Here is a 19,155-nt window from a genome sequence, read left to right as displayed (position 1 = left end):
TAACCAGGTAAGCTAATAAAAAAGTTTCCTAACATTATTGGTATTACTGAAAAAAATCATGTGTTGCTAATGTAAAAAGACCTACAGGACATAATATTAGCAGGTGGTCTCAAATTAAACTACTAATGAGGCTCAACACTGTTTAGCTGCCAAAAGCAGTTGGAATTGGGCCGAAACAGTGTGGTAAGTCTTTAGGTGATTGCTATTGTGTCTGTTTCACCTCTCTCAAATGTCTGTATTGGCAATAAAAAGAAAAAGTTTCCAATTTAAATAGCTAGAGAATAAAAACAATTTGCCAGTAATGGGAAAAAAACCTACAGCACCTGGTGTTCCCATGTGGTCTCCTACCCAAGTACTAACCAGGCCCAACACTGCGTAGCTTCCAAGATCAGACGAGATTGGGCGTATCCAATGTGGTATGGCTGTAGGTGAGATGCAGGCACTTTTTTGCCCTCTTCTACTTCTATAACCAGGTAAGCTAATAAAAAAGTTTCCTAACTGTATTGGCATTACTGAAAAAATCATGTGTTGCTAATGTAAAAAGACCTACAGGACATAATATTAGCAGGTGGTCTCAAATTAAACTACTAATGAGGCTCAACACTGTTTAGCTGCCAAAAGCAGTTGGAATTGGGCCGAAACAGTGTGGTAAGTCTTTAGGTGATGGCTATTGTGTCTGTTTCACCTCTCTCAAATGTCTGTATTGGCAATAAAAAGAAAAAGTTTCCAATTTAAATAGCTAGAGAATAAAAACAATTTGCCAGTAATGGGAAAAAAACCTACAGCACCTGGTGTTCCCATGTGGTCTCCTACCCAAGTACTAACCAGGCCCAACACTGCTTAGCTTCCAAGATCAGACGAGATTGGGCGTATCCAATGTGGTATGGCTGTAGGTGAGATACAGGCACTTTTTTGCCCTCTTCTACTTCTATAACCAGGTAAGCTAATAAAAAAGTTTCCTAACTGTATTGGCTTACTGAAAAAAATCATGTGTTGGTAATGTAAAAAGACCTACAGGACATAATATTAGCAGGTGGTCTCAAATTAAACTACTAAAGAGGCTCAACACTGTTTAGCTGCCAAAAGCAGTTGGAATTAGGCCGAAACAGTGTGGTAAGTCTTTAGGTGATGGCTATTGTGTCTGTTTGACCTCTCCCAAATGTCTGTATTGGCAATAAAAAGAAAAAGTTTCCAATTTAAATAGCTAGAGAATAAAAACTATTTGCCAGTAATGGGAAAAAACCTACAGCACGTGGTGTTCCCATGTGGTCTCCCACCCAAGTACTAACCAGGCCCAACAATGCTTAGCTTCCAAGATCAGACGAGATTGGGCGTATCCAATGTGGTATGGCTGTAGGTGAGATAGAGTCACTTTTTTGCCCTCTTCTACTTCTATAACCAGGTAAGCTAATAAAAAGGTTTCCTAACATTATTGGCTTCCTGAAAAAAATCATGTGTTGGTAATGTAAAAAGACCTACAGGACATAATATTAGCAGGTGGTCTCAAATTAAACTACTAATGAGGCTCAACACTGTTTAGCTGCCAAAAGCAGTTGGAATTGGGCCAAAAAAGTGTGGTAAGTCTTTAGGTGATGGCTATTGTGCCTGTTTCACCTCTCTCAAATGTCTGTATTGGCAATAAAAAGAAAAAGTTTCCAAATTAAATAGCTAGAGAATAAAAACAATTTGCCAGTAATGGGAAAAAATCTACAGCACCTGGTGTTCCCGTGTGGTCTCCCACCCAAGTACTAACCAGGCCCAACACTGCTTAGCTTCCAAGATCAGGCGTATCCAATGTGGTATGGCTGTAGGTGAGATACAGTTACTTTTTTGCCCTCTTCTACTTCTATAACCAGGTAAGCTAATAAAAAAGTTTCCTAACTGTATTGGCTTACTGAAAAAATCATGTGTTGGTAATGTAAAAAGACCTACAGGACATAATATTAGCAGGTGGTCTCAAATTAAACTACTAAAGAGGCTCAACACTATTTAGCTGCCAAAAGCAGTTGGAATTGGACCGAAAAAGTGTGGTAAGTCTTTAGGTGATGGCTATTGTGTCTGTTTGACCTCTCCCAAATGTCTGTATTAGCAATAAAAAGAAAAAGTTTCCAATTTAAATAGCTAGAGAATAAAAACAATTTGCCAGTAATGGGAAAAAACCTACAGCACCTGGTGTTCCCATGTGGTCTCCCACCCAAGTACTAATCAGGCCCAACACTGCTTAGCTTCCAAGATCAGACGAGATTGGGCGTATCCAATGTGGTATAGCTGTAGGTGAGATACAGTTACTTTTTTGCCCTCTTCTACTTCTATAACCAGGTAAGCTAATAAAAAAGTTTCCTAACATTATTGGCTTACTGAAAAAAATCATGTGTTGGTAATGTAAAAAGACCTACAGGACATAATATTAGCAGGTGGTCTCAAATTAAACTACTAATGAGGCTCAACACTGTTTAGCTGCCAAAAGCAGTTGGAATTGGGCCGAAACAGTGTGGTAAGTCTTTAGGTGATGGCTATTGTGTCTGTTTCAACTCTCTCAAATGTCTGTATTGGCAATAAAAAGAAAAAGTTTCCAATTTAAATAGCTAGAGAATAAAAACAATTTGCCAGTAATGGGAAAAAAACCTACAGCACCTGGTGTTCCCATGTGGTCTCCCACCCAAGTACTAATCAGGCCCAACAGTGCTTAGCTTCCAAGATCAGACGAGATTGGGCGTATCCAATGTGGTATGGCTGTAGGTGAGATACAGGCACTTTTTTGCCCTCTTCTACTTCTATAACCAGGTAAGCTAATAAAAAGTTTCCTAACTGTATTGGCTTACTGAAAAAAATCATGTGTTGGTAATGTAAAAAGACCTACAGGACATAATATTAGCAGGTGGTCTCAAATTAAACTACTAAAGAGGCTCAACACTGTTTAGCTGCCAAAAGCAGTTGGAATTAGGCCGAAACAGTGTGGTAAGTCTTTAGGTGATGGCTATTGTGTCTGTTTGACCTCTCCCAGATGTCTGTATTGGCAATAAAAAGAAAAAGTTTCCAATTTAAATAGCTAGAGAATAAAAACAATTTGCCAGTAATGGGAAAAAACCTACAGCACGTGGTGTTCCCATGTGGTCTCCCACCCAAGTACTAACCAGACCCAACACTGCTTAGCTTCCAAGATCAGATGAGATTGGGCGCATCCAATGTGGTATGGCTGTAGCTGAGATACAGGCACTTTTTTGCCCTCTTCTACTTCTATAACCAGGTAAGCTAATAAAAAAGTTTCCTAACATTATTGGCTTACTGAAAAAAATCATGTGTTGGTAATGTAAAAAGACGTACAGGACATAATATTAGCAGGTGGTCTCAAATTAAACTACTAATGAGGCTCAACACTGTTTAGCTGCCAAAAGCAGTTGGAATTGGGCCAAAACAGTGTTGTAAGTCTTAATGGTGATGGCTATTGTGTCTGTTTCACCTCTCTCAAATGTCTATATTGGCAATAAAAAGAAAAAGTTTCCAATTTAAATAGCTAGAGAATAAAAACAATTTGCCAGTAATGGGAAAAAACCTACAGCACCTGTTGTTCCCATGTGGTCTCCCACCCAAGTACTAACCAGGCCCAACACTGCTTAGCTTCCAAGATCAGACGAGATTGGGCGTATCCAATGTGGTATGGCTGTAGGTGAGATACAGTCACTTTTTTGCCCTCTTCTACTTCTATAACCAGGTAAGCTAATAAAAAAGTTTCCTAACATTATTGGCTTACTGAAAAAAATCATGTGTTGCTCATGTAAAAAGACCTACAGGACATAATATTAGCAGGTGGTCTCAAATTAAACTACTAATGAGGCTCAACACTGTTTAGCTGCCAAAAGCAGTTGGAATTGGGCCGAAACAGTGTGGTAAGTCTTTAGGTGATGGCTATTGTGTCTGTTTCACCTCTCTCAAATGTCTGTATTGGCAATAAAAACAAAAAGTTTCCAATTTAAATAGCTAGAGAATAAAAACAATTTGCCAGTAATGGGAAAAAACCTACAGCACCTGGTGTTCCCATGTGGTCTCCCACCCAAGTACTAACCAGGCCCAACACTGCTTAGCTTCCAAGATCAGGCGTATCCAATGTGGTATGGCTGTAGGTGAGATACAGGCACTTTTTTGCCCTCTTCTACTTCTATAACCAGGTAAGCTAATAAAAAAGTTTCCTAACTGTATTGGCTTACTGAAAAAAATCATGTGTTGGTAATGTAAAAAGACCTACAGGACATAATATTAGCAGGTGGTCTCAAATTAAACTACTAAAGAGGCTCAACACTGTTTAGCTGCCAAAAGCAGTTGGAATTGGGCCGAAACAGTGAGGTAAGTCTTTAGGTGATGGCTATTGTGTCTGTTTCACCTCTCTCAAATGTCTGTATTGGCAATAAAAAGAAAAAGTTTCCAATTTAAATAGCTAGAGAATAAAAACAATTTGCCAGTAATGGGAAAAATCCTACAGCACCTGGTGCTCCCATATGGTCTCCCACCCAAGTACTAACCAGGCCCAACACTGCTTAGCTTCCAAGATCAGACAAGATTGGGAGTATCCAACGTGGTATGGCTGTAGGTGAGATACAGGCACTTTTTTGCCCTCTTCTACTTCTATCTAAAGGTAAGCTAATAAAAAAGTTTCCTAACTGTATTAACTTACTGAAAAAAATCATGTGTTGCTAATGTAAAAAGACCTACAGGACATAATATTAGCAGGTGGTCTCAAATTAAACTACTAATAAGGCTCAACACTGTTTAGCTGCCAAAAGCAGTTGGAATTGGCCCGAAACAGTGAGGTAAGTCTTTAGGTGATGGCTATTGTGTCTGTTTCACCTCTCTCAAATGTCTGTATTGGCAATAAAAAGAAAAAGTTTCCAATTTAAATAGCTAGAGAATAAAAACAATTTGCCAGTAATGGGAAATAACCTACAGCACCTGGTGTTCCCATGTGGTCTCCCACCCAAGTACTAACCAGGCCCAACACTGCTTAGCTTCCAAGATCAGACGAGATTGGGCGTATCCAATGTGGTATGGCTGTAGGTGAGATGCAGGCACTTTTTTGCCCTCTTCTACTTCTATCTAAAGGTAAGCTAATAAAAAAGTTTCCTAACTATATTGGCTAACTGAAAAAAATCATGTGTTGGTAATGTAAAAAGACCAACAGGACATAATATTAGCAGGTGGTCTCAAATTAAACTACTAAAGAGGCTCAACACTATTTAGCTGCCAAAAGCAGTTGGAATTGGGCCGAAACAGTGTGGTAAGTCTTTAGGTGATGGCTATTGTGTCTGTTTGACCTCTCCCAAATGTCTGTATTGGCAATAAAAAGAAAAAGTTTCCAATTTAAATAGCTAGAGAATAAAAACAATTTGCCAGTAATGGGAAAAACCTACAGCACCTGGTGTTCCCATGTGGTCTCCTACCCAAGTACTGACCAGCCCCAACACTGCTTAGCTTCCAAAATAAGACGAGATTGGGCGTATCCAATGTGGTATGGCTGTAGGTGAGATGCAGTCACTTTTTTGCCCTCTTCTACTTCTATCTAAAGGTAAGCTTATAAAAAAGTTTCCTAACTGTATTGGCTTACTGAAAAAAATCATGTGTTTGCAATGTAAAAAGACCTACAGGACATAATATCAGCAGGTGGTCTCAAATTAAACTACTAAAGAGGCTCAACACTATTTAGCTGCCAAAAGCAGTTGGAATTGGGCCGAAACAGTGTGGTAAGTCTTTAGGTGATGGCTATTGTGTCTGTTTGACCTCTCCCAAATGTCTGTATTGGCAATAAAAAGAAAAAGTTTCCAATTTAAATAGCTAGAGAATAAAAACAATTTGCCAGTAATGGGAAAAAACCTACAGCACCTGGTGTTCCCATGTGGTCTCCCACCCAAGTACTAACCAGGCCCAACACTGCTTAGCTTCCAAGATCAGACGAGAGTGGGCATATCCAATGTGGTATGGCTGTAGGTAAGATACAGGCACTTTTTTGCCCTCTTCTACTTCTATAACCAGGTAAGCGAATAAAAAAGTTTCCTAACTGTATTGGCTTACTGAAAAAAATCATGTGTTGGTAATGTAAAAAGACCTACAGGACATAATATTAGCAGGTGGTCTCAAATTAAACTACTAAAGAGGCTCAACACTGTTTAGCTGCCAAAAGCAGTTGGAATTAGGCCGAAACAGTGTGGTAAGTCTTTAGGTGATGGCTATTGTGTCTGTTTGACCTCTCCCAAATGTCTGTATTGGCAATAAAAATAAGAAGTTTCCAATTTAAATAGCTAGAGAATAAAAACAATTTGCCAGTAATGGGAAAAAACCTACAGCACCTGGTGTTCCCATGTGGTCTCCCACCCAAGTACTAACCAGGCCCAACAATGCTTAGCTTCCAAGATCAGACGAGATTGGGCGTATCCAATGTGGTATGGCTGTAGGTGAGATAGAGTCACTTTTTTGCCCTCTTCTACTTCTATAACCAGGTAAGCTAATAAAAAAGTTTCCTAACATTATTGGCTTACTGAAAAAAATCATGTGTTGGTAATGTAAAAAGACCTACAGGACATAATATTAGCAGGTGGTCTCAAATAAACTACTAATGAGGCTCAACACTGTTTAGCTGCCAAAAGCAGTTGGAATTGGGCCGAAACAGTGTGGTAAGTCTTTAGGTGATGGCTATTATGTCTGTTTCACCTCTCTCAAATGTCTGTATTGGCAATAAAAAGAAAAAGTTTCCAATTTAAATAGCTAGAGAATAAAAACAATTTGCCAGTAATGGGAAAAACCTACAGCACCTGGTGTTCCCATGTGGTCTCCCACTCAAGTATTAACCAGGCCTAACACTGCTTAGCTTCCAAGATCAGACGAGATTGGGCGTATCCAATGTGGTATGGCTGTAGGTGAGATACAGTCACTTTTTTGCCCTCTTCTACTTCTATAACCAGGTAAGCTAATAAAAAAGTTTCCTAACATTATTGGCTTACTGAAAAAAATCATGTGTTGGTAATGTAAAAATACCTACAGGACATAATATTAGCAGGTGGTCTCAAATTAAACTACTAAAGAGGCTCAATACTATTTAGCTGCCAAAAGCAGTTGGAATTGGGCCGAAACAGTGTGGTAAGTCTTTAGGTGATGGCTATTGTGTCTGTTTGACCTCTCCCAAATGTCTGTATTGGCAATAAAAAGAAAAAGTTTCCAATTTAAATAGCTAGAGAATAAAAACAATTTGCCAGTAATGGGAAAAAACCTACAGCACCTGGTGTTCCAATGTGGTCTCCCACCCAAGTACTAACCAGGCCCAACACTGCTTAGCTTCCAAGATCAGACGAGATTGGGCGTATTCAATGTGGTATGGCTGTAGTTGAGATAGAGTCACTTTTTTGCCCTCTTCTACTTCTATAACCAGGTAAGCTAATAAAAAAGTTTCCTAACATTATTGGCTTACTGAAAAAAATCATGTGTTGGTAATGTAAAAAGACCTACAGGACATAATATTAGCAGGTGGTCTCAAATTAAACTACTAATGAGGCTCAACACTGTTTAGCTGCCAAAAGCAGTTGGAATTGGGCCGAAACAGTGTGGTAAGTCTTTAGGTGATGGCTATTATGTCTGTTTCACCTCTCTCAAATGTCTGTATTGGCAATAAAAATAAAAAGTTTCCAATTTAAATAGCTAGAGAATAAAAACAATTTGCCAGTAATGGGAAAAAACCTACAGCACCTGGTGTTCCCATGTGGTCTCCCACCCAAGTACTAACCAGGCCCAACACTGCTTAGCTTCCAAGATCAGACGAGATTGGGCGTATCCAATGTGGTATGGCTGTAGGTGAGATGCAGGCACTTTTTTGCCCTCTTCTACTTCTATCTAAAGGTAAGCTAATAAAAAAGTTTCCTAACATTATTGGCTTACTGAAAAAAATCATGTGTTGGTAATGTAAAAAGACCTACAGGACATAATATTAGCAGGTGGTCTCAAATTAAACTACTAATGAGGCTCAACACTGTTTAGCTGCCAAAAGCAGTTGGAATTGGGCCAAAACAGTGTGGTAAGTCTTTAGGTGATGGCTATTGTGTCTGTTTCACCTCTCTCAAATGTCTATATTGGCAATAAAAAGAAAAAGTTTCCAATTTAAATAGCTAGAGAATAAAAACAATTTGCCAGTAATGGGAAAAAACCTACAGCACCTGGTGTTCCCATGTGGTCTCCCACCCAAGTACTAACCAGGCCCAACACTGCTTAGCTTCCAAGATCAGACGAGATTGGGCGTATCCAATGTGGTATGGCTGTAGGTGAGATACAGTCACTTTTTTGCCCTCTTCTACTTCTATAACCAGGTAAGCTAATAAAAAAGTTTCCTAACATTATTGGCTTACTGAAAAAAATCATGTGTTGCTCATGTAAAAAGACCTACAGGACATAATATTAGCAGGTGGTCTCAAATTAAACTACTAATGAGGCTCAACACTGTTTAGCTGCCAAAAGCAGTTGGAATTGGGCCGAAACAGTGTGGTAAGTCTTTAGGTGATGGCTATTGTGTCTGTTTCACCTCTCTCACATGTCTGTATTGGCAATAAAAACAAAAAAGTTTCCAATTTAAATAGCTAGAGAATAAAAACAATTTGCCAGTAATGGGAAAAAACCTACAGCACCTGGTGTTCCCATGTGGTCTCCCACCCAAGTACTAACCAGGCCCAACACTGCTTAGCTTCCAAGATCAGGCGTATCCAACGTGGTATGGCTGTAGGTGAGATACAGGCACTTTTTTGCCCTCTTCTACTTCTATAACCAGGTAAGCTAATAAAAAAGTTTCCTAACTGTATTGGCTTACTGAAAAAAATCATGTGTTGGTAAAGTAAAAAGACCTACAGGACATGATATTAGCAGGTGGTCTCAAATTAAACTACTAAAGAGGCTCAACACTGTTTAGCTGCCAAAAGCAGTTGTAATTGGGCCGAAACAGTGTGGAAAGTCTTTAGGTGATGGCTATTGTGTCTGTTTGACCTCTCCCAAATGTCTGTATTGGCAATAAAAAGAAAAAATTTCCAATTTAAATAGCTAGAGAATAAAAACAATTTGCCAGTAATGGGAAAAAACCTACAGCACCTGGTGTTCCCATGTGGTCTCCCACCCAAGTACTAACCAGGTCCAACACTGCTTAGCTTCCAAGATCAGATGAGATTGGGCATATCCAATGTGGTATGGCTGTAGGTGAGATACAGTCACTTTTTTGCCCTCTTCTACTTCTATAACCAGGTAAGCTAATAAAAAAGTTTCCTAACATTATTGGCTTACTGAAAAAAATCATGTGTTGGTAATGTAAAAAGACCTACAGGACATAATATTAGCAGGTGGTCTCAAATTAAACTACTAATGAGGCTCAACACTGTTAGGTGCCAAAAGTAGTTGGAATTGGGCCGAAACAGTGTGGTAAGTCTTTAGGTGATGGCTATTGTGTCAGTTTCACCTCTCTCAAATATCTGTATTGGCAATAAAAATAAAAAGTTTCCAATTTAAATAGCTAGAGAATAAAAACAATTTGCCAGTAATGGGAAAAAACCTACAGCACGTGGTGTTCCCATGTGGTCTCCCACCCAAGTACTAACGAGGCCCAACACTGCTTAGCTTCCAAGATCAGACGAGATTGGGCGTATCCAATGTGGAATGGCTGTAGGTGAGATACAGTTACTTTTTTGCCCTCTTCTACTTCTATAACCAGGTAAGCTAATAAAAAAGTTTCCTAACATTATTGGCTTACTGAAAAAATCATATGTTGCTAATGTAAAAAGACCTACACCATATTAGCAGGTGGTCTCAAATTAAACTACTAATGAGGCTCAACACTGTTTAGCTGCCAAAAGCAGTTGGAATTGGGCCGAAACAGTGTGGTAAGTCTTTAGGTGATTTCTATTGTGTCTGTTTTACCTCTCTCAAATGTCTGTATTGGCAATAAAAAGAAAAAGTTTCCAATTTAAATAGCTAGAGAATAAAAACAATTTGCCAGTAATGGGAAAAAAACCTACAGCACCTGGTGTTCCCATGTGGTCTCCCACCCAAGTACTAACCAGGCCCAACACTGCTTAGCTTCCAAGATCAGACGAGATTGGGCGTATCCAATGTGGTATGGCTGTAGGTGAGATACAGGCACTTTTTTGCCCTCTTCTACTTCTATAACCAGGTAAGCTAATAAAAAAGTTTCCTAACTGTATTGGCTTACTGAAAAAAATCATGTGTTGGTAATGTAAAAAGACCTACAGGACATAATATTAGCAGGTGGTCTCAAATTAAACTACTAAAGAGGCTCAACACTGTTTAGCTGCCAAAAGCAGTTGGAATTAGGCCGAAACAGTGTGGTAAGTCTTTAGGTGATGGCTATTGTGTCTGTTTGACCTCTCCCAGATGTCTGTATTGGCAATAAAAAGAAAAAGTTTCCAATTTAAATAGCTAGAGAATAAAAACAATTTGCCAGTAATGGGAAAAAACCTACAGCACGTTTTGTTCCCATGTGGTCTCCCACCCAAGTACTAACCAGGCCCAACACTGCTTAGCTTCCAAGTTCAGACGAGATTGGGCGTATCCAATGTGGAATGGCTGTAGGTGAGATACTGTTACTTTTTTGCCCTCTTCTACTTCTATAACCAGGTAAGCTAATAAAAAAGTTTCCTAACATTATTGGCTTACTGAAAAAAATCATGTGTTGCTAATGTAAAAAGACCTACAGGACATAATATTAGCAGGTGGTCTCAAATTAAACTACTAATGAGGCTCAACACTGTTTAGCTGCCAAAAGCAGTTGGAATTGGGCCGAAACAGTGTGGTAAGTCTTTAGGTGATTTCTATTGTGTCTGTTTTACCTCTCTCAAATGTCTGTATTGGCAATAAAAAGAAAAAGTTTCCAATTTAAATAGCTAGAGAATAAAAACAATTTGCCAGTAATGGGAAAAAAACCTACAGCACCTGGTGTTCCCATGTGGTCTCCCACCCAAGTACTAACCAGGCCCAACACTGCTTAGCTTCCAAGATCAGACGAGATTGGGCGTATCCAATGTGGTATGGCTGTAGGTGAGATACAGGCACTTTTTTGCCCTCTTCTACTTCTATAACCAGGTAAGCTAATAAAAAAGTTTCCTAACTGTATTGGCTTACTGAAAAAAATCATGTGTTGGTAATGTAAAAAGACCTACAGGACATAATATTAGCAGGTGGTCTCAAATTAAACTACTAAAGAGGCTCAACACCGTTTAGCTGCCAAAAGCAGTTGGAATTAGGCCGAAACAGTGTGGTAAGTCTTTAGGTGATGGCTATTGTGTCTGTTTGACCTCTCCCAGATGTCTGTATTGGCAATAAAAAGAAAAAGTTTCCAATTTAAATAGCTAGAGAATAAAAACAATTTGCCAGTAATGGGAAAAAACCTACAGCACGTGGTGTTCCCATGTGGTCTCCCAACCAAGTACTAACCAGACCCAACACTGCTTAGGTTCCAAGATCAGACGAGATTGGGCGTACCCAATGTGGTATGGCTGTAGGTGAGATACAGGCACTTTTTTGCCCTCTTCTACTTCTATAACCAGGTAAGCTAATAAAAAAGTTTCCTAACATTATTGGCTTACTGAAAAAAATCATGTGTTGGTAATGTAAAAAGACCTACAGGACATAATATTAGCAGGTGGTCTCAAATTAAACTACTAATGAGGCTCAACACTGTTTAGCTGCCAAAAGCAGTTGGAATTGGGCCAAAACAGTGTTGTAAGTCTTTAGGTGATGGCTATTGTGTCTGTTTCACCTCTCTCAAATGTCTATATTGGCAATAAAAAGAAAAAGTTTCCAATTTAAATAGCTAGAGAATAAAAACAATTTGCCAGTAATGGGAAAAAACCTACAGCACCTGGTGTTCCCATGTGGTCTCCCACCCAAGTACTAACCAGGCCCAACACTGCTTAGCTTCCAAGATCAAATGAGATTGGGCGTATCCAATGTGGTATGGCTGTAGGTGAGATACAGTCACTTTTTTGCCCTCTTCTACTTCTATAACCAGGTAAGCTAATAAAAAAGTTTCCTAACATTATTGGCTTACTGAAAAAAATCATGTGTTGCTCATGTAAAAAGACCTACAGGACATAATATTAGCAGGTGGTCTCAAATTAAACTACTAATGAGGCTCAACACTGTTTAGCTGCCAAAAGCAGTTGGAATTGGGCCGAAACAGTGTGGTAAGTCTTTAGGTGATGGCTATTGTGTCTGTTTCACCTCTCTCAAATGTCTGTATTGGCAATAAAAAGAAAAAGTTTCCAATTTAAATAGCTAGAGAATAAAAACAATTTGCCAGTAATGGGAAAAAAACCTACAGCACCTGGTGTTCCCATGTGGTCTCCCACCCAAGTACTAACCAGGCCCAACACTGCTTAGCTTCCAAGATCAGAGAAGATTGGGCGTATCCAATGTGGTATGGCTGTAGGTGAGATACAGGCTCTTTTTTGCCCTCTTCTACTTCTATAACCAGGTAAGCTAATAAAAAAGTTTCCTAACTGTATTGGCTTACTGAAAAAAATCATGTGTTGGTAATGTAAAAAGACATACAGGACATAATATTAGCAGGTGGTCTCAAATTAAACTACTAAAGAGGCTCAACACTATTTAGCTGCCAAAAGCAGTTGGAATTGGGCCGAAACAGTGTGGTAAGTCTTTAGGTGATGGCTATTGTGTCTGTTTGACCTCTCCCAAATGTCTGTATTGGCAATAAAAAGAAAAAGTTTCCAATTTAAATAGCTGGTGAATAAAAACAATTTGCCAGTAATAAGAAAAAACCTACAGCACCTGGTGTTCCCATGTGGTCTCCCACCCAAGTACTAACCAGGCCCAACACTGCTTAGCTTCCAAGATCAGACGAGAGTGGGCGTATCCAATGTGGTATGGCTGTAGGTAAGATACAGGCACTTTTTTGCCCTCTTCTACTTCTATAACCAGGTAAGCGAATAAAATTTTTTCCTAACTGTATTGGCTTACTGAAAAAAATCATGTGTTGGTAATGTAAAAAGACCTACAGGACATAATATTAGCAGGTGGTCTCAAATTAAACTACTAAAGAGGCTCAACACTATTTAGCTGCCAAAAGCAGTTGGAATTGGGCCGAAACAGTGTGGTAAGTCTTTAGGTGATGGCTATTGTGTCTGTTTGACCTCTCCCAGATGTCTGTATTGGCAATAAAAAGAAAAAGTTTCCAATTTAAATAGCTAGAGAATAAAAACAATTTGCCAGTAATGGGAAAAAACCTACAGCACGTGGTGTTCCCATGTGGTCTCCCACCCAAGTACTAACCAGAACCAACACTGCTTAGCTTCCAAGATCAGACGAGATTTGGCGTATCCAATGTGGTATGGCTGTTGGTGAGAAACAGGCACTTTTTTGCCCTCTTCTACTTCTATAACCAGGTAAGCTAATAAAAAAGTTTCCTAACATTATTGGCTTACTGAAAAAAATCATGTGTTGGTAATGTAAAAAGACCTACAGGACATAATATTAGCAGGTGGTCTCAAATTAAACTACTAATGAAGCTCAACACTGTTTAGCTGCCAAAAGCAGTTGGAATTGGGCCAAAACAGTGTTGTAAGTCTTTAGGTGATGGCTATTGTGTCTGTTTCACCTCTCTCAAATTTCTATATTGGCAATAAAAAGAAAAAGTTTCCAATTTAAATAGCTAGAGAATAAAAACAATTTGCCAGTAATGGGAAAAAACCTACAGCACGTGGTGTTCCCATGTGGTCTCCCACCCAAGTACTAACCAGGCCCAACACTGCTTAGCTTCCAAGATCAGGCGTATCCAATGTGGTATGGCTGTAGATGAGATACAGTTACTTTTTTGCCCTCTTCTACTTCTATAACCAGGTAAGCTAATAAAAAAGTTTCCTAACATTATTGGCTTACTGAAAAAAATCATGTGTTGCTAATGTAAAAAGACCTACAGGACATAATATTAGCAGGTGGTCTCAAATTAAACTACTAATGAGGCTCAACACTGTTTAGCTGCCAAAAGCAGTTGGAATTGGGCCGAAACAGTGTGGTAAGTCTTTAGGTGATGGCTATTGTGTCTGTTTCACCTCTCTCAAATGTCTGTATTGGCAATAAAAAGAAAAAGTTTCCAATTTAAATAGCTAGAGAATAAAAACAATTTGCCAGTAATGGGAAAAAAACCTACAGCACCTGGTGTTCCCATGTGGTCTCCCACCCAAGTACTAACCAGGCCCAACACTGCTTAGCTTCCAAGACCAAACGAGATTGGGCGTATCCAATGTGGTATGTCTGTAGGTGCGATACAGGCACTTTTTTGCCCTCTTCTACTTCTATAACCAGGTAAGCTAATAAAAAAGTTTCCTAACTGTATTGGCTTACTGAAAAAAATCATGTGTTGGTAATGTAAAAAGACCTACAGGACATAATATTAGCAGGTGGTCTCAAATTAAACTACTAAAGAGGCTCAACACTGTTTAGCTGCCAAAAGCAGTTGGAATTAGGCCGAAACAGTGTGGTAAGTCTTTAGGTGATGGCTATTGTGTCTGTTTCACCTCTCTCAAATTTCTATATTGGCAATAAAAAGAAAAAGTTTCCAATTTAAATAGCTAGAGAATAAAAACAATTTGCCAGTAATGGGAAAAAACCTACAGCACCTGGTGTTCCCATGTGGTCTCCCACCCAAGTACTAACCAGGCCCAACACTGCTTAGCTTCCAAGATCAAACGAGATCGGGCGTATCCAATGTGGTATGGCTGTAGGTGAGATACAGTCACTTTTTTGCCCTCTTCTACTTCTATAACCAGGAAAGCTAATAAAAAAGTTTCCTAACATTATTGGCTTACTGAAAAAAATCATGTGTTGCTCATGTAAAAAGACCTACAGGACATAATATTAGCAGGTGGTCTCAAATTAAACTACTAATGAGGCTCAACACTGTTTAGCTGCCAAAAGCAGTTGGAATTGGGCCGAAACAGTGTGGTAAGTCTTTAGGTGATGGCTATTGTGTCTGTTTCACCTCTCTCAAATGTCTGTATTGGCAATAAAAACAAAAAGTTTCCAATTTAAATAGCTAGAGAATAAAAACAATTTGCCAGTAATGGGAAAAAACCTACAGCACCTTGTGTTCCCATGTGGTCTCCCACCCAACTACTAACCAGGCCCAACACTGCTTAGCTTCCAAGATCAGGCGTATCCAACGTGGTATGGCTGTAGTTGAGATACAGGCACTTTTCTGCCCTCTTCTACTTCTATAACCAGGTAAGCTAATAAAAAAGTTTCCTAACTGTATTGGCTTACTGAAAAAAATCATGTGTTGGTAAAGTAAAAAGACCTACAGGACATGATATTAGCAGGTGGTCTCAAATTAAACTACTAAAGAGGCTCAACACTGTTTAGCTGCCAAAAGCAGTTGGAATTGGGCCGAAACAGTGTGGAAAGTCTTTAGGTGATGGCTATTGTGTCTGTTTGACCTCTCCCAAATGTCTGTATTGGCAATAAAAAGAAAAAGTTTCCAATTTAAATAGCTAGAGAATAAAAACAATTTGCCAGTAATGGGAAAAAACCTACAGCACATGGTGTTCCCATGTGGTCTCCCACCCAAGTACTAACCAGGCCCAACACTGCTTAGCTTCCAAGATCAGATGAGATTGGGCGTATCCAATGTGGTATGGCTGTAGGTGAGATACAGTCACTTTTTTGCCCTCTTCTACTTCTATAACCAGGTAAGCTAATAAAAAAAGATTCCTAACATTATTGGCTTACTGAAAAAAATCATGTGTTGGTAATGTAAAAAGACCTACAGAACATAATATTAGCAGGTGGTCTCAAATTAAACTACTAATGAGGCTCAACACTGTTAGGTGCCAAAAGTAGTTGGAATTGGGCCGAAACAGTGTGGTAAGTCTTTAGGTGATGGCTATTGTGTCAGTTTCACCTCTCTCAAATGTCTGTATTGGCAATAAAAAGAAAAAGTTTCCAATTTAAATAGCTAGAGAATAAAAACAATTTGCCAGTAATGGGAAAAAACCTACAGCACCTGGTGTCCCCATGTGGTCTCCCACCCAAGTACTGACCAGCCCCAACACTGCTTAGCTTCCAAAATCAGACGAGATTGGGCGTATCCAATGTGGTATGGCTGTAGGTAAGATACAGGCACTTTTTTGCCCTCTTCTACTTCTATAACCAGGTAAGCGAATAAAAAATTTTCCTAACTGTATTGGCTTACTGAAAAAAATCATGTGTTGGTAATGTAAAAAGACCTACAGGACATAATATTAGCAGGTGGTCTCAAATTAAACTACTAAAGAGGCTCAACACTATTTAGCTGCAAAAGCAGTTGGAATTGGGCCGAAACAGTGTGGTAAGTCTTTAGGTGATGGCTATTGTGTCTGTTTCACCTCTCTCAAATGTCTGTATTGGCAATAAAAACAAAAAGTTTCCAATTTAAATAGCTAGAGAATAAAAACAATTTGCCAGTAATGGGAAAAAACCTACAGCACCTGGTGTTCCCATGTGGTCTCCCACCCAAGTACTAACCAGGCCCAACACTGCTTAGCTTCCAAGATCAGGCGTATCCAACGTGGTATGGCTGTAGGTGAGATACAGGCACTTTTTTGCCCTCATCTACTTCTATAACCAGGTAAGCTAATAAAAAAGTTTCCTAACTGTATTGGCTTACTGAAAAAAATCATGTGTTGGTAAAGTAAAAAGACCTACAGGACATGATATTAGCAGGTGGTCTCAAATTAAACTACTAAAGAGGCTCAACACTGTTTAGCTGCCAAAAGCAGTTGGAATTGGGCCGAAACAGTGTGGAAAGTCTTTAGGTGATGGCTATTGTGTCTGTTTGACCTCTCCCAAATGTCTGTATTGGCAATAAAAAGAAAAAGTTTCCAATTTAAATAGCTAGAGAATAAAAACAATTTGCCAGTAATGGGAAAAAACCTACAGCACATGGTGTTCCCATGTGGTCTCCCACCCAAGTACTAACCAGGCCCAACACTGCTTAGCTTCCAAGATCAGATGAGATTGGGCGTATCCAATGTGGTATGGCTGTAGGTGAGATACAGTCACTTTTTTGCCCTCTTCTACTTCTATAACCAGGTAAGCTAATAAAAAAAGATTCCTAACATTATTGGCTTACTGAAAAAAATCATGTGTTGGTAATGTAAAAAGACCTACAGAACATAATATTAGCAGGTGGTCTCAAATTAAACTACTAATGAGGCTCAACACTGTTAGGTGCCAAAAGTAGTTGGAATTGGGCCGAAACAGTGTGGTAAGTCTTTAGGTGATGGCTATTGTGTCAGTTTCACCTCTCTCAAATGTCTGTATTGGCAATAAAAAGAAAAAGTTTCCAATTTAAATAGCTAGAGAATAAAAACAATTTGCCAGTAATGGGAAAAAACCTACAGCACCTGGTGTCCCCATGTGGTCTCCCACCCAAGTACTGACCAGCCCCAACACTGCTTAGCTTCCAAAATCAGACGAGATTGGGCGTATCCAATGTGGTATGGCTGTAGGTAAGATACAGGCACTTTTTTGCCCTCTTCTACTTCTATAACCAGGTAAGCGAATAAAAAATTTTCCTAACTGTATTGGCTTACTGAAAAAAATCATGTGTTGGTAATGTAAAAAGACCTACAGGACATAATATTAGCAGGTGGTCTCAAATTAAACTACTAAAGAGGCTCAACACTATTTAGCTGCAAAAGCAGTTGGAATTGGGCCGAAACAGTGTGGTAAGTCTTTAGGTGATGGCTATTGTGTCTGTTTCACCTCTCTCAAATGTCTGTATTGGCAATAAAAACAAAAAGTTTCCAATTTAAATAGCTAGAGAATAAAAACAATTTGCCAGTAATGGGAAAAAACCTACAGCACCTGGTGTTCCCATGTGGTCTCCCACCCAAGTACTAACCAGGCCCAACACTGCTTAGCTTCCAAGATCAGGCGTATCCAACGTGGTATGGCTGTAGGTGAGATACAGGCACTTTTTTGCCCTCATCTACTTCTATAACCAGGTAAGCTAATAAAAAAGTTTCCTAACTGTATTGGCTTACTGAAAAAAATCATGTGTTGGTAAAGTAAAAAGACCTACAGGACATGATATTAGCAGGTGGTCTCAAATTAAACTACTAAAGAGGCTCAACACTGTTTAGCTGCCAAAAGCAGTTGGAATTGGGCCGAAACAGTGTGGAAAGTCTTTAGGTGATGGCTATTGTGTCTGTTTGACCTCTCCCAAATGTCTGTATTGGCAATAAAAATAAAAAGTTTCCAATTTAAATAGCTAGAGAATAAAAACAATTTGCCAGTAATGGGAAAAAACCTACAGCACCCGGTGTTCCCATGTGGTCTCGCACCCAAGTACTAACCAGGCCCAACACTGCTTAGCTTCCAAGATCAGATGAGATTGGGCGTATCCAATGTGGTATGGCTGTAGGTGAGATAGAGTCACTTTTTTGCCCTCTTCTACTTCTATAACCAGGTAAGCTAATAAAAAAGTTTCCTAACATTATTGGCTTACTGAAAAAAATCATGTGTTGGTAATGTAAAAAGACCTACAGGACATAATATTAGCAGGTGGTCTTAAATTAAACTACTAATGAGGCTCAACACTGTTTAGCTGCCAAAAGCAGTTGGAATTGGGCCAAAACAGTGTTGTAAGTCTTTAGGTGATGGCTATTGTGTCTGTTTCACCTCTCTCAAATGTCTATATTGGCAATAAAAAGAAAAAGTTTCCAATTTAAATAGCTAGAGAATAAAAACTATTTGCCAGTAATGGGAAAAAACCTACAGCACCTGGTGTTCCCATGTGGTCTCCCACCCAAGTACTAACCAGGCCCAACACTGCTTAGCTTCCAAGATCAAACGAGATTGGGCGTATCCAATGTGGTATGGCTGTAGGTGAGATACAGGCACTTTTTTTGCCCTCTTCTACTTCTATAACCAGGTAAGCTAATAAAAAAGTTTCCTAACATTATTGGCTTACTGAAAAAAATCATGTGTTGCTCATGTAAAAAGACCTACAGGACATAATATTAGCAGGTGGTCTCAAATTAAACTACTAATGAGGCTCAACACTGTTTAGCTGCCAAAAGCAGTTGGAATTGGGCCGAAACAGTGTGGTAAGTCTTTAGGTGATGGCTA

General features: G+C 39.2%; 27 non-coding genes and 14 pseudogenes across 27 annotated transcripts; all 41 read right to left on the bottom strand.

Moving 5' to 3' along the window:
• Positions 1–311: 311 nt before the first annotated feature.
• On the bottom strand, positions 312–430 carry LOC146034181 (5S ribosomal RNA). Its single transcript, XR_014459587.1, has one exon. It is a non-coding gene; the product is annotated as a 5S ribosomal RNA (ribosomal RNA).
• A 346-nt stretch (positions 431–776) lies between these two features.
• On the bottom strand, positions 777–895 carry LOC146031938 (5S ribosomal RNA). Its single transcript, XR_014457390.1, has one exon. It is a non-coding gene; the product is annotated as a 5S ribosomal RNA (ribosomal RNA).
• A 345-nt stretch (positions 896–1,240) lies between these two features.
• Positions 1,241–1,359, bottom strand: LOC146033151 (5S ribosomal RNA). Its single transcript, XR_014458562.1, has one exon. It is a non-coding gene; the product is annotated as a 5S ribosomal RNA (ribosomal RNA).
• A 345-nt stretch (positions 1,360–1,704) lies between these two features.
• LOC146029269 (5S ribosomal RNA) lies at positions 1,705–1,813 on the bottom strand (annotated as a pseudogene).
• Positions 1,814–2,157: 344 nt separating this feature from the next.
• Positions 2,158–2,276, bottom strand: LOC146031193 (5S ribosomal RNA). The gene has a single exon (XR_014456664.1). It is a non-coding gene; the product is annotated as a 5S ribosomal RNA (ribosomal RNA).
• A 346-nt stretch (positions 2,277–2,622) lies between these two features.
• LOC146031336 (5S ribosomal RNA) lies at positions 2,623–2,741 on the bottom strand. Its single transcript, XR_014456804.1, has one exon. It is a non-coding gene; the product is annotated as a 5S ribosomal RNA (ribosomal RNA).
• A 344-nt stretch (positions 2,742–3,085) lies between these two features.
• LOC146034704 (5S ribosomal RNA) lies at positions 3,086–3,204 on the bottom strand. The gene has a single exon (XR_014460108.1). It is a non-coding gene; the product is annotated as a 5S ribosomal RNA (ribosomal RNA).
• A 346-nt stretch (positions 3,205–3,550) lies between these two features.
• Positions 3,551–3,669, bottom strand: LOC146031249 (5S ribosomal RNA). The gene has a single exon (XR_014456720.1). It is a non-coding gene; the product is annotated as a 5S ribosomal RNA (ribosomal RNA).
• Positions 3,670–4,014: 345 nt separating this feature from the next.
• LOC146028734 (5S ribosomal RNA) lies at positions 4,015–4,123 on the bottom strand (annotated as a pseudogene).
• A 345-nt stretch (positions 4,124–4,468) lies between these two features.
• On the bottom strand, positions 4,469–4,587 carry LOC146034955 (5S ribosomal RNA). Its single transcript, XR_014460358.1, has one exon. It is a non-coding gene; the product is annotated as a 5S ribosomal RNA (ribosomal RNA).
• Positions 4,588–4,932: 345 nt separating this feature from the next.
• Positions 4,933–5,051, bottom strand: LOC146028048 (5S ribosomal RNA). The gene has a single exon (XR_014455178.1). It is a non-coding gene; the product is annotated as a 5S ribosomal RNA (ribosomal RNA).
• Positions 5,052–5,395: 344 nt separating this feature from the next.
• On the bottom strand, positions 5,396–5,514 carry LOC146029206 (5S ribosomal RNA; annotated as a pseudogene).
• A 345-nt stretch (positions 5,515–5,859) lies between these two features.
• LOC146033656 (5S ribosomal RNA) lies at positions 5,860–5,978 on the bottom strand. The gene has a single exon (XR_014459066.1). It is a non-coding gene; the product is annotated as a 5S ribosomal RNA (ribosomal RNA).
• Positions 5,979–6,323: 345 nt separating this feature from the next.
• LOC146030535 (5S ribosomal RNA) lies at positions 6,324–6,442 on the bottom strand. The gene has a single exon (XR_014456026.1). It is a non-coding gene; the product is annotated as a 5S ribosomal RNA (ribosomal RNA).
• Positions 6,443–6,785: 343 nt separating this feature from the next.
• LOC146034578 (5S ribosomal RNA) lies at positions 6,786–6,904 on the bottom strand. The gene has a single exon (XR_014459982.1). It is a non-coding gene; the product is annotated as a 5S ribosomal RNA (ribosomal RNA).
• A 345-nt stretch (positions 6,905–7,249) lies between these two features.
• LOC146032949 (5S ribosomal RNA) lies at positions 7,250–7,368 on the bottom strand. The gene has a single exon (XR_014458360.1). It is a non-coding gene; the product is annotated as a 5S ribosomal RNA (ribosomal RNA).
• A 345-nt stretch (positions 7,369–7,713) lies between these two features.
• LOC146028035 (5S ribosomal RNA) lies at positions 7,714–7,832 on the bottom strand. The gene has a single exon (XR_014455177.1). It is a non-coding gene; the product is annotated as a 5S ribosomal RNA (ribosomal RNA).
• Positions 7,833–8,177: 345 nt separating this feature from the next.
• On the bottom strand, positions 8,178–8,296 carry LOC146028023 (5S ribosomal RNA). Its single transcript, XR_014455175.1, has one exon. It is a non-coding gene; the product is annotated as a 5S ribosomal RNA (ribosomal RNA).
• A 346-nt stretch (positions 8,297–8,642) lies between these two features.
• On the bottom strand, positions 8,643–8,751 carry LOC146029022 (5S ribosomal RNA; annotated as a pseudogene).
• Positions 8,752–9,096: 345 nt separating this feature from the next.
• LOC146031487 (5S ribosomal RNA) lies at positions 9,097–9,215 on the bottom strand. The gene has a single exon (XR_014456953.1). It is a non-coding gene; the product is annotated as a 5S ribosomal RNA (ribosomal RNA).
• A 344-nt stretch (positions 9,216–9,559) lies between these two features.
• Positions 9,560–9,678, bottom strand: LOC146027979 (5S ribosomal RNA; annotated as a pseudogene).
• A 340-nt stretch (positions 9,679–10,018) lies between these two features.
• On the bottom strand, positions 10,019–10,137 carry LOC146028012 (5S ribosomal RNA). The gene has a single exon (XR_014455174.1). It is a non-coding gene; the product is annotated as a 5S ribosomal RNA (ribosomal RNA).
• Positions 10,138–10,482: 345 nt separating this feature from the next.
• On the bottom strand, positions 10,483–10,601 carry LOC146028138 (5S ribosomal RNA; annotated as a pseudogene).
• A 346-nt stretch (positions 10,602–10,947) lies between these two features.
• LOC146028000 (5S ribosomal RNA) lies at positions 10,948–11,066 on the bottom strand. The gene has a single exon (XR_014455173.1). It is a non-coding gene; the product is annotated as a 5S ribosomal RNA (ribosomal RNA).
• Positions 11,067–11,411: 345 nt separating this feature from the next.
• On the bottom strand, positions 11,412–11,530 carry LOC146028472 (5S ribosomal RNA; annotated as a pseudogene).
• Positions 11,531–11,875: 345 nt separating this feature from the next.
• Positions 11,876–11,994, bottom strand: LOC146032060 (5S ribosomal RNA). The gene has a single exon (XR_014457507.1). It is a non-coding gene; the product is annotated as a 5S ribosomal RNA (ribosomal RNA).
• A 346-nt stretch (positions 11,995–12,340) lies between these two features.
• LOC146033074 (5S ribosomal RNA) lies at positions 12,341–12,459 on the bottom strand. Its single transcript, XR_014458485.1, has one exon. It is a non-coding gene; the product is annotated as a 5S ribosomal RNA (ribosomal RNA).
• A 345-nt stretch (positions 12,460–12,804) lies between these two features.
• On the bottom strand, positions 12,805–12,923 carry LOC146032789 (5S ribosomal RNA). Its single transcript, XR_014458207.1, has one exon. It is a non-coding gene; the product is annotated as a 5S ribosomal RNA (ribosomal RNA).
• Positions 12,924–13,268: 345 nt separating this feature from the next.
• LOC146028744 (5S ribosomal RNA) lies at positions 13,269–13,387 on the bottom strand (annotated as a pseudogene).
• Positions 13,388–13,732: 345 nt separating this feature from the next.
• Positions 13,733–13,841, bottom strand: LOC146029485 (5S ribosomal RNA; annotated as a pseudogene).
• A 346-nt stretch (positions 13,842–14,187) lies between these two features.
• On the bottom strand, positions 14,188–14,306 carry LOC146033913 (5S ribosomal RNA). The gene has a single exon (XR_014459322.1). It is a non-coding gene; the product is annotated as a 5S ribosomal RNA (ribosomal RNA).
• Positions 14,307–14,651: 345 nt separating this feature from the next.
• Positions 14,652–14,770, bottom strand: LOC146031059 (5S ribosomal RNA). Its single transcript, XR_014456536.1, has one exon. It is a non-coding gene; the product is annotated as a 5S ribosomal RNA (ribosomal RNA).
• Positions 14,771–15,115: 345 nt separating this feature from the next.
• On the bottom strand, positions 15,116–15,224 carry LOC146029738 (5S ribosomal RNA; annotated as a pseudogene).
• Positions 15,225–15,569: 345 nt separating this feature from the next.
• LOC146031680 (5S ribosomal RNA) lies at positions 15,570–15,688 on the bottom strand. The gene has a single exon (XR_014457141.1). It is a non-coding gene; the product is annotated as a 5S ribosomal RNA (ribosomal RNA).
• Positions 15,689–16,033: 345 nt separating this feature from the next.
• On the bottom strand, positions 16,034–16,152 carry LOC146028376 (5S ribosomal RNA; annotated as a pseudogene).
• Positions 16,153–16,496: 344 nt separating this feature from the next.
• On the bottom strand, positions 16,497–16,605 carry LOC146029021 (5S ribosomal RNA; annotated as a pseudogene).
• Positions 16,606–16,950: 345 nt separating this feature from the next.
• LOC146031679 (5S ribosomal RNA) lies at positions 16,951–17,069 on the bottom strand. Its single transcript, XR_014457140.1, has one exon. It is a non-coding gene; the product is annotated as a 5S ribosomal RNA (ribosomal RNA).
• A 345-nt stretch (positions 17,070–17,414) lies between these two features.
• Positions 17,415–17,533, bottom strand: LOC146028375 (5S ribosomal RNA; annotated as a pseudogene).
• A 344-nt stretch (positions 17,534–17,877) lies between these two features.
• LOC146029020 (5S ribosomal RNA) lies at positions 17,878–17,986 on the bottom strand (annotated as a pseudogene).
• Positions 17,987–18,331: 345 nt separating this feature from the next.
• LOC146033095 (5S ribosomal RNA) lies at positions 18,332–18,450 on the bottom strand. Its single transcript, XR_014458506.1, has one exon. It is a non-coding gene; the product is annotated as a 5S ribosomal RNA (ribosomal RNA).
• A 345-nt stretch (positions 18,451–18,795) lies between these two features.
• LOC146030549 (5S ribosomal RNA) lies at positions 18,796–18,914 on the bottom strand. Its single transcript, XR_014456040.1, has one exon. It is a non-coding gene; the product is annotated as a 5S ribosomal RNA (ribosomal RNA).
• Between the last annotated feature and the right edge of the window lie 241 nt (positions 18,915–19,155).

This window comes from Crinia signifera, chromosome 8 (assembly GCF_055691185.1).
Source record: "Crinia signifera chromosome 8, ASM5569118v1, whole genome shotgun sequence".
In the NCBI taxonomy this organism is placed as follows: Eukaryota; Metazoa; Chordata; class Amphibia; order Anura; family Myobatrachidae; genus Crinia; species Crinia signifera.
This window is presented reverse-complemented; position numbering and strand designations above follow the sequence as displayed.